This window comes from Bombus vosnesenskii, unplaced genomic scaffold, assembly GCF_011952255.1.
Source record: "Bombus vosnesenskii isolate JDL3184/JDL3185 unplaced genomic scaffold, Bvos_JDL3184-5_v1.1 scf7180000015444, whole genome shotgun sequence".
NCBI lineage: Eukaryota > Metazoa > Arthropoda > Insecta > Hymenoptera > Apidae > Bombus > Bombus vosnesenskii.
Window position 1 is genome coordinate 1 of NW_022884000.1, and position 9,604 is coordinate 9,604.

A 9,604-nucleotide genomic window follows, 5' to 3' on the forward strand; every position below is an offset into this window, starting at 1 on the left:
AAATGGTGGGACGTTGTTGAGAGGTGAGGGTGAAATTAGTGATGATGAGCACATCCGAGGGCAGATGTGATTGTCAGGTACGGCCGAATGTAGTATCATGCACGAGGGGCCTAAGAGGTGTTGTGCGGATCGTAAACAAGCGGTTGCCTAGGGGTGAATTATAAACAAGCGGTTGCTCAGCATATGCGTACTGGGGCTATGACAAAAGACAAGGGGATGCTAGGGGACGATAAACGAATTAACAGGAGTATGAATTGAGAAGGCCGAGAGTGCGGATTGCGTTATCAAGATGGTGTTGTTAAAAGAGAGTTGAATTTGCGTTGACGAATTGTTAATTAATTATTTAATTGTTTTAATTATTATACGTTTATTGCAATTGGGTCATGTTTAATAACCACTGTTTTCTGTTTAATTAACATCTGTTTAATCCATTTATCATTAATAAACTAATCATAATAATTTACGATATGGACATTTGATAACTAATAAAACAAGTTTAAGTCGTCATATTATCCTTTCTGGGGACGACTCTGAACAGGTATCCAATGTCAAGAGCGCTATAATTGTCCGAATAACTACCGACATTGGCGCTGAGATTATGCGGGAGATAGAAGAGGTGCAGCTGTCGCTCCTTCTAAAGGCCTGAAGGCTACCTATGTTCATAGGCTCAGGTAGCCATCCCATAAAGTACGACCGGTTAGAATATACGCGCTTCTGCGTGAAACGATGCGTATCCTCGAAAATGAGGTTAATCTCTTCCAGGCGACGGTGGCGAGTCCAACCTTAGGGCGACTTCAAGAGGTGTGGATCATTTCAAGAGGTCTCGTCATTCCGGCAATGAATTTGGGAAGAGATCGCGGTGCCTCAGAGAAACTCGGACAATGAGATGTCATTCGCATGTCAACGTCGGCGCTCAGAAAATGTCTTATTAGACACTAGTTACCTTCAAAGACAAAGAAATTCTGACCTGGTCTGGCCAAAATAATGCTCTAAAGAAAACCGGCCACGTTGCTGCTATTATCCTTGCGAAAGGCATAGCTACAAGATATCAACAATATTTTACGACAAAGAGCAAGTTAACTCCATCATATTATAAGATTTCTATCGTAAAACCATGTTATCAAAAACTTTTGCACGTAACTGTATATATAAATTAGCAACAAATTAGCAACACTGCGGTTTAAAGACTTACTTCAGGTTAAACACAGACGTTGATTCAAGAATCACCCAAAATTTAATGAGCTAGAGAGGAGCACAGTTCAGTTCTAAGTTCTGCTGGGTCTGCCATTTAAGGTCTATCTACGGATTGATTGATAAAACAGATTTTAAGGATTTCAATTATTCTACATATTCGAAAGCCTTTCATAATATTATAAACTTTTGTGTTCTAGCTTCCATCATTATAGTATATTAGTATGATTAAAATGATTGCCATTTTAGCTATTCTATTAATATTACTATATTCCTTGTACAAATATTGTTATTTGATATTTCTGTTCTTTGATAAATCTCTTTAAAGATAGTAACCTGTAAATTTCTACACGCCCACGATCGCTGTCCACTCTCGATCTTACGAGATACCATTGGAGTAAAGCGCTCGTCTAAAGATCAGTGCCCGCTGGCCAAACACTGAACTTCGTAAATTGCCCCCCAATTGGTTTTCGAATAGAACTCTTTTGCTTGCTGTTACTTCGCAAACAGCTTCAAGGACTGTTCACAATGTAAAGTTGCAGAGGACAACCTCTCTGACGGATACTTCCATCGTGAATCTTTGTTCCCGAATAGAATAGAGTTCCAAACAGAGGACATAAAAATTTGGCCATGCAGGTCCTAAACCGTAATTCCTTCCATATATCCAATGATTGTTCGCAAACTGTTCAACAGCGTGATCTCGGTGACCGAACTTTCCCTGAACACATTTAATGATTAGCACACTTCAATAACTGCAACTTCAGTAACAATAAAAAAATTAAAAATATGTATACATTAAGATATCTACTAATTATTACACATTATATATGTCGGGTTTACATTAGAATTAGGGTTAGGGGCGTGAAACGAATCTTCGTTTGGGTTACACGTTGTCGTTATGCAATAGAGAAGACATTGACTAGTGCAAATACGATTATTATAGAACCGGACAAGTAACCGTGGTAGTTAGGTACTCGAGAAACTAATGACAATGATCCTAGGTTCAATAACGAATCCGCGGTCGACGGGATGATAGATGGACGTACTCACAAAATCTAAGTCGGACGCGTAATATTCACTGGTCGTAAAGGGTTACTCCTTTCATCAATGAGGTCGCGAGCGAGAATGTCTTTCACGCCCCGATGATGCCACAGAGGAAAACTATAATGAGGTGTGTTTAAGGACACGAGATCATCGGATTCGTCGAGAAAAGCCTTCGTTCAGAAAGTAAGGGAAATTGGCGTTGCTGCTAATTGGTCAATCTCCATATCGGTGGTTAGAAAAAGATGCTAGCCGCCCTCGAGGGAAAGTTGCTAGTGGGAGACGCCGCTCGTTGAAAAATATGTCTTCCCTATCTTCCCGTAGTCGGGACAAAGACCGTTTGTCTATTTGAAGGACTTTAGTTAACTAAATCTTAAGATTTATAACGGGCCCTCGAGCTAGCTGAACATGTACTGCGGAGACGCATCGACATCTGGCAATCATCTTACTCGAAGAATAGGGTCTGCGTGTGGCGAACTACGGGACAGAGACCGTTGGAATGTTTACTGTCGAGTGTTACAACTATTTCCTTTTTAAAGAGAGCTATAGAATTATTCCATGCCTTTGTTAGACAAAGCGTTCATCCCGTGATCGCGGCTACGTTCGGCGATTGACTGTCGCCTCGAGCCCAAGCTCATTATCACAACTCTCGAACAATTACAATCGGATTGAATAACTACAATTGTTCAATTACAGCTATAGTAGACTCTAGGTTACAATTTTGCGGGATTATCCAAAGTATCAAAGGCTCCGGTGTTCTTTCATATCCGACATATAAATAAGCGTAGCGACATAGAAGAGAGAGAGATAATTCCTTAGTTCAGAGTTCCTCAGTTCCCCAGTTCTTGTTAGTCTTGTTAATCGACGTGTTTGCATTTGTCAATTTGTAAATTATTGCAAATCTATCAAATTAAAATCTTGTAATTAATAAGAGTGAAAACGTATTGCGAACGATTCGAGTAACTTCGAGTATTTGAAATTTCAACGACAATTCTGACAATTTCCAATTAGAATATGAATAAACATTTTTTGTGAAGAATATTTGTCTAATAATATAATAGGATTAAGCGAACATTTATTTTCACCAACTTTAATCCTCTCCCGTGCCAGTACTCCTGCGCGTAGCAGGTCACCCGAAACGTGGAGTTTAATTGTCAATCGCATTAAATAACAGACAACACTACAATCTAATCTGAATTCAAAAATTAACGGCAACACAACCAAAACGAACCAAACAAAAACGTAACAATATTGATTTCTGATCCGGAGTCTAATAGTAAATTTGTCTTAGTTTTTAAATCTGGGGAGACTATTCTAGCGGTGGGAGTACTTGGAGTTTCGTTCATTTTTATTGAAACAATCCGGAGAGTCCAAATCTGAGTCCGATCCTTGGTGATTTTCTTTTGTCAATTCTTCTCGTATTTTCTTCTCTTTTTGATCCAGCAGGAAGGTTTTCCCACAGTATTTGGTGGTGGTTCCGTTGGTTTTACAGCCGGCTTTACATTCGCTCTGGTTTTTGTTGTAGATCGTGTAGTTGATTTTACGGGGATCGCTGCTCGTGTTTGTTTTACTGGCGTAGGTGCTGGCTTTCTTGCTACTGCCTGTACTCTCGGGCGATTCGGAATATCGTTCCTTCGTGGCTCGCCCCATTCTCCCGAAGGACGTGCCCGGTTTCCCGATTGTTCCGATGCATAGGGTACGATTATCCTAGCGTCTACTCTGGCTTTGAATGTATAACAATCTTTTATCAAATGCCCAGGTTTTTTTGCAATAATTGCATGTTAGCGCATTTTGTCTCGGAGCGTTTGGGCCATTTTGCGGCGGCGATATAGGTCTTCGATCCTGGCGGTTGTTTCCGATGTTTTTAATATTGCTCGGGGGACGAACGTTGTTACGATTGTAATTGTTCGGAGGTGTCGGACGTTGGTATTGCGTTCTGTCGTTTGCTCGTTTTAATTCTCGCGTTGCTTTAACGGCTTGGCGATACGAGTTCTTCTAAAGAATGGTATCCCGCTATTTTTACTCGCAAATATACCTCGTTTGGGAGTCCCTTAACGAAGGCCTCCCTTGTGTCTCAATCTATTGTGTCTTGAACATCCTGAGATATAATACCGTACACACATCTTTCTCCGTCCATTATTGCTAACCTAAGGTTTCTGACGCGATCTATATAGTCTAGTATGTCTTCCCCCGGTCGTTCCAATATTGTTCCTAATTCTCCCTTATATTCGTTAAGGGATTTCCCTGGGCCGAACATATCCTTTAATTTGTTCCCGAAATCGTCCAAACTGTTTAGCTGACTGTCCTCTACGGCGAGGTACCCGTGCCCGCGAAGCTTATTCATTAATAATTTTACCAATTGAGGCTCCTGATGCCGCGGAATCATGTTTCGTGCGCGCTCGCATGCTCTTAAAAATTGAAATACTGAGGGTCGATGTCTGTCGAATATTGGTACTGACTCGATCGCGTCTTTTAACTTAATTGGTTGGGGGCTACCGTCTGTCGGTATTGTCACCTGAGGAATTATCGGCAGTGATACGGGTGTCTCGATTTCCTTTTTTGTTTTGAGTGAACGCATGTCGTCTTGTAATTCATTGGTTTTTGTACTCATGTCGGCTCATTACTCGAAAATTTGCATCACATGCTCTTAGTTTTTCTGACAATGTCAAGAGCATGTCTTCGTTCAATGATTCTAATGGAGTTGCCATATTCTCTATTATATTTTGTCAATAACCGTAAGAACTTTAATCCTCTGTGGAGCGCATCCCACCGCTGCCACGAAAAAAATATTTTAATTGTTATTGTTACGTTTTCAATTGAGTTGTTGTTTTTGTTTTTCTTTTCTTTTTATTCTTACTTTCTTGGGCCCGTTACTATAGTAATTTACAATTATATGTATGTCGGAGATGAAACGAAAGCCGAAGCCTTTCCTTGGAAATTTTGGGAACATCCTCTAGTACCTTAGCGTAGATTTTATTATAGTTGCAATTGCTTAAGATTTGTAATAAGCGAGATTGGGTTCGAGGTGACAATCGGTCGCTGAACGTAGCCACGGTTACGGGATGGATGTTTTATCTAACGGAGGTCTGGAGTGGTTGTATGTGTTTTCCGAGAAATGTGGTTGTGGCGGCATGCGGCCTCGAGAGCGGGCCTAGCCACGTGTGATGTTGCCTCGGAGGTGCCGATGCAATGGGACATACATTGTATTAGTAATCAAAACTCCAGGCAGAAACTGCCTAGCAACGGCGTTTGTAACTTTCTCGATGCTTCCAACGAGTGTGCCTAGCAACGGCGTTTGGAACCTTCTCGATGCTTCCAAACGGGTATAGAAAACAAAATGCAATCGTACAGGGAGAAAAATCTCCACGAGGCTGGCATTCTTGCGATTGCCTTGGAGAGTGATACATCGAGCATTTTCGACGATCGCATTTGCGTCTAAGTTAGTTTCGCTTAGTAAGGAGTTATCCCGGTGACCGTGGATTCGTTTGAACTCAAACATTGCTAATAGTATTATTTAATTTAATTATTCGTAGATCGTATTATTCATTAGGCTTAGTGTTTGTTAGACTTATTATTAGTTGTACTTATTATTTGTTAAGCTTAGTGATAGACCTGTATATACGTGTAAATAAAATCTCGGCTTTGTGAAACGATGGCTAGTCCACATGAAGAGTCGTCGCGCGCCCAAGATTCGAATCGTGATCCGACATGTGTATGTATGTATGTATATGTATGTATATGTATAAATATGCATATGTATATGTATTTATCCGTGTAAGTTGTCGATAATGATATTGTAGTCATCTAGGGGGACAACGGGGCAAGTTATCTTTCCAAAAGCCAGAAAACTTTTTTCGGTTTCGGTAAGATCCATGTAAGCGTTTATACACTCAGTACTGGATGTCGCGGGTTGTATCTGTGACATATCTATATCGCACATTCGGCAATGCTTTGCTGTAGTTCGCTCCGGTACTCCACACAGCAAGTGTGTTGGCGTATCTTCGTGTAATTCTTGATCCTCCGGATCCAATCAGTCTTGACAAATAAAAACATATTGGAACTAGTAAGCAGAGCGGATTAGATGGACGCAACAACTGAATAACAATTCCTCGTAAGCATCCGGGTAGTCCTTAGGTAAGATTCTATCCGGAAGGTATAACAATTGGTTCTTCTGATTGTTAAATTCAACGCCCATTCTGTGTAACAGAACAAAAATATTTTATTATTAACATGTCTCGCTTTATTATGAAGTTTTTGTTGATTCATTTTGTCAGTGCGTCACAATGGGATTTTCCTTTCGGGGTATTGCCTTTATCTTTCAGTGTTTCATATATTCCTTCTAATTCGTCAATCATGGACGGGTTGATAGCTGATTACGATCCAGTTTTCCTTTCTCGTGACTGTTCGTTAACAGATTTTAACATTTTTGCTACTGTGTATTGTATTAATTGTCATTTATTATTTCTTCTTAATCCGTTCACCATGAGTAGTTAAGGGTTTAATAATTTATTATAAGGTTTTAATCCATGGTTTGTTTCTCGTGGCTGGTTACAACCCCTCTTCTTCTTGCGCTGGAATACTACTTGCAGTGAATAAAAAATGAACGAAAAAGGATAAACTAAATAAAAGAAAACAAAACAAGATATGCACTGGAACAGTCCGCATGGGAACCTCTGACGAAGATACCTCCGTATGCATCATTAAACGTTAATATCGAAATGACCAAAACCTATGTTCATAACAGTAAATCAAATCAAACACCGGAGGCAACAATCACATGCAAATAGTAATCAAAATCTACGTAATGATAATATACCAAATCAACAATCAAGATGCACAACCCGTCATCCGGAAGCCGACGCTACTCACCGCGTGTCAATGCAAGGGAGAAAAACAACAAACAAAACATATCTTATTAAATAAAATATAAGAATATAGACAAAATCACTCCAATAAAATAACGCCCGCTGGGAACACATTTAGGCATATATACACACATGAATAAATAAGGCACTGTTACCAAGTAAAGTCAAAATCTACACACGGAGCATCAGGATACATTTCACGAAACCTATCTAAACACCATGAGAGTACTTCAGGACAAGTACCCCCCCTTGATCTGAGGAATGGTGGCGTAGGAAAGCCTTCAACACTTGATCAGGAATCTCCTCTGAGAAACGAACCTTCGCGCTGGCATCCGTATCAACCACCGCATGGGGGGCGCGGCGGGCCCAGCGCGCTCTGCCAACGCCACACGGAATCCCAGGCGATCACCCATCCAAGTAATATCCGTGCCCGGCGTTGCTTAACTTTCGTGATCTAACGGGAACGAGTGCACTCAGCGCGGCCAGGGCATTGCCTACTTTCACTTGAACTGGAATGCATTTAACTATGTGTACTGCTTCTCCTGCGACCAAAGCCATGTGTCCTGGAGTTTTGGTTATTGCATACGCAAATTCATCAGGTAATATAGTTGCTAGACTGAATGCATTCTCTATTATTTTCTTTTCCGAGATGCATCTTAGTGTCAATATATCCTGATAGAGTGCCGTTATTTGTCTTCTGACAGTTTTTCTACGTAAATGAATTTTGAGTTAACGTATGCGAATATATCCAAATTTTTGACTGCTGTTTTACGTTTGGGTATAAATGTATTTCCTTTAGTCGTTTTTAGGAAAAAGAGCTTGGGGTGTTCTGTGGATAACAGGGTGTATCCGCACAAAGGCTGTTCTCCAGTCTTGGTTAGCACAAAGGTTATTTCTTAAGTCGTAAAGGCAAAACCCGGTAGCGTCGGGTTGCTATTGGTTTTTATTTCTTGAATTTTTGTGGCGATTCCTTCGTACAAGACGTCATATTGCTCGAACTTACATAGGAATAGTGGATGTGGTTGCCAATAGGTGTATCCATCTTCTGAATCCAAACAAGTTCCTTTATTAATAGCGCATTCATTGAACTATTGATTAGACTTATTCATTTGACTAGCACTATTCATTAAACTTATTTAACGAATAGTAAGTTTAATGAATAGTATGATTTACGAATAATAAGTTTAATGAATGCTATTAACAACGTTTTTGTGTTTAAACGAATCCACGGTCAACGGAATAACTCTTTACTAAGCGTAGACTAATCTTAGACGCAAAAATACGATTGTTGAAAATGCTCGATGTGTTACTCTCCAAGACAATCGCACGAATGCCAGCCTCGTGGAGATTTTTCTCGCTGTACGATTGCATTTGCTTTCTATACTCGTTTGGAAGCATCGAGAAAGTTCCAAACACCGTTGCTAGGCAGTTTCTACCTCGAGTTTGATTATTAATACAATGTATGTCCCATTGTATCGGGACCTCTGAGGCAACATCACACGTGGCTAGGCCCGCTCCCGAGGCCGCATGCCGCCACTACCACATTTCTCGGAAAACTCATACAACCACTCCAGACCTCCGTTAGGCAAAACGTCCATCCCGTGACCGTGGCTACGTTCGGCGACCAATTGTCACCTCGAACCCAATCTCGCTATCACAAATCTTGAACAATTACAGCTAGGATAAAATCTAGGCTAGAGTAGAGGATGTTCCCAAAATTTCCAAGAAAAGGCTTCGGCTTTCCTTTCATCTTCGATATATATAAAAAAAGATAGGCGAATGAACAATACTTTATTCAAAAGGCGAAGTTACACTTCAGTAGCAAAATACAGACTGACTTACTTACTAAAGAACTGGGATCTTTGCCTCCTCACTATGATTCATATATATCACGGGTGGGAGTTCGGTTACTGTCTATTCTCACCGCTATCGCATGACCAGGTGTTGTATGCATATCCTGAGGTCGGCGGATTCCTGGCTTCTGGGCGACGTTACAAACTGATCGATCCCCTAATTTCTGTTACGATAATAGGGGTGGTTCAATTGAGTTTACACTAAATTAACAGGTATAAATTAATGTTTATTTCAACAACTTCGTAAAGAGATAGTTACGCTGGTGCGTATGTACAAGTTAAGTAAACGATTGATTTAAGGGTAGAAACCCGATAAAGGTATGTTGACTATTCTAACGATGAAAAATAAGTAAAGTTCTGTGACGATGCTCTGTCGGAGGAAAGCTAGTGATAGGTGTGTCTAACCATCGGATTTGTTGATGATAACGTTGGTTAGGAGAGAGAGGACAGTAGACATTGCTTCTGATTGAAATTGAACTTCGTATAAGTTGATGGAAATTTTATTGTATAAATCCAACAGAGTGTCGGTTCAAAGTGATACAACAGAATAATGTGTTGAGCGCTAATTTAGGAGGGTTTTTATATGGAGGTTTTAGTCCCTTTGGAGGGGCTGTTTTGTTATTATTTCGATAGCTATGGCATGCAGGATGTTTC

At 40.4% G+C, this 9,604-nt stretch overlaps 1 pseudogene; it reads right to left on the reverse strand.

Annotated features, from left to right (window-relative positions):
- Positions 1 to 7,474: 7,474 nt before the first annotated feature.
- On the reverse strand, positions 7,475 to 7,592 carry LOC117241221 (annotated as a pseudogene).
- Positions 7,593 to 9,604: the final 2,012 nt, after the last annotated feature.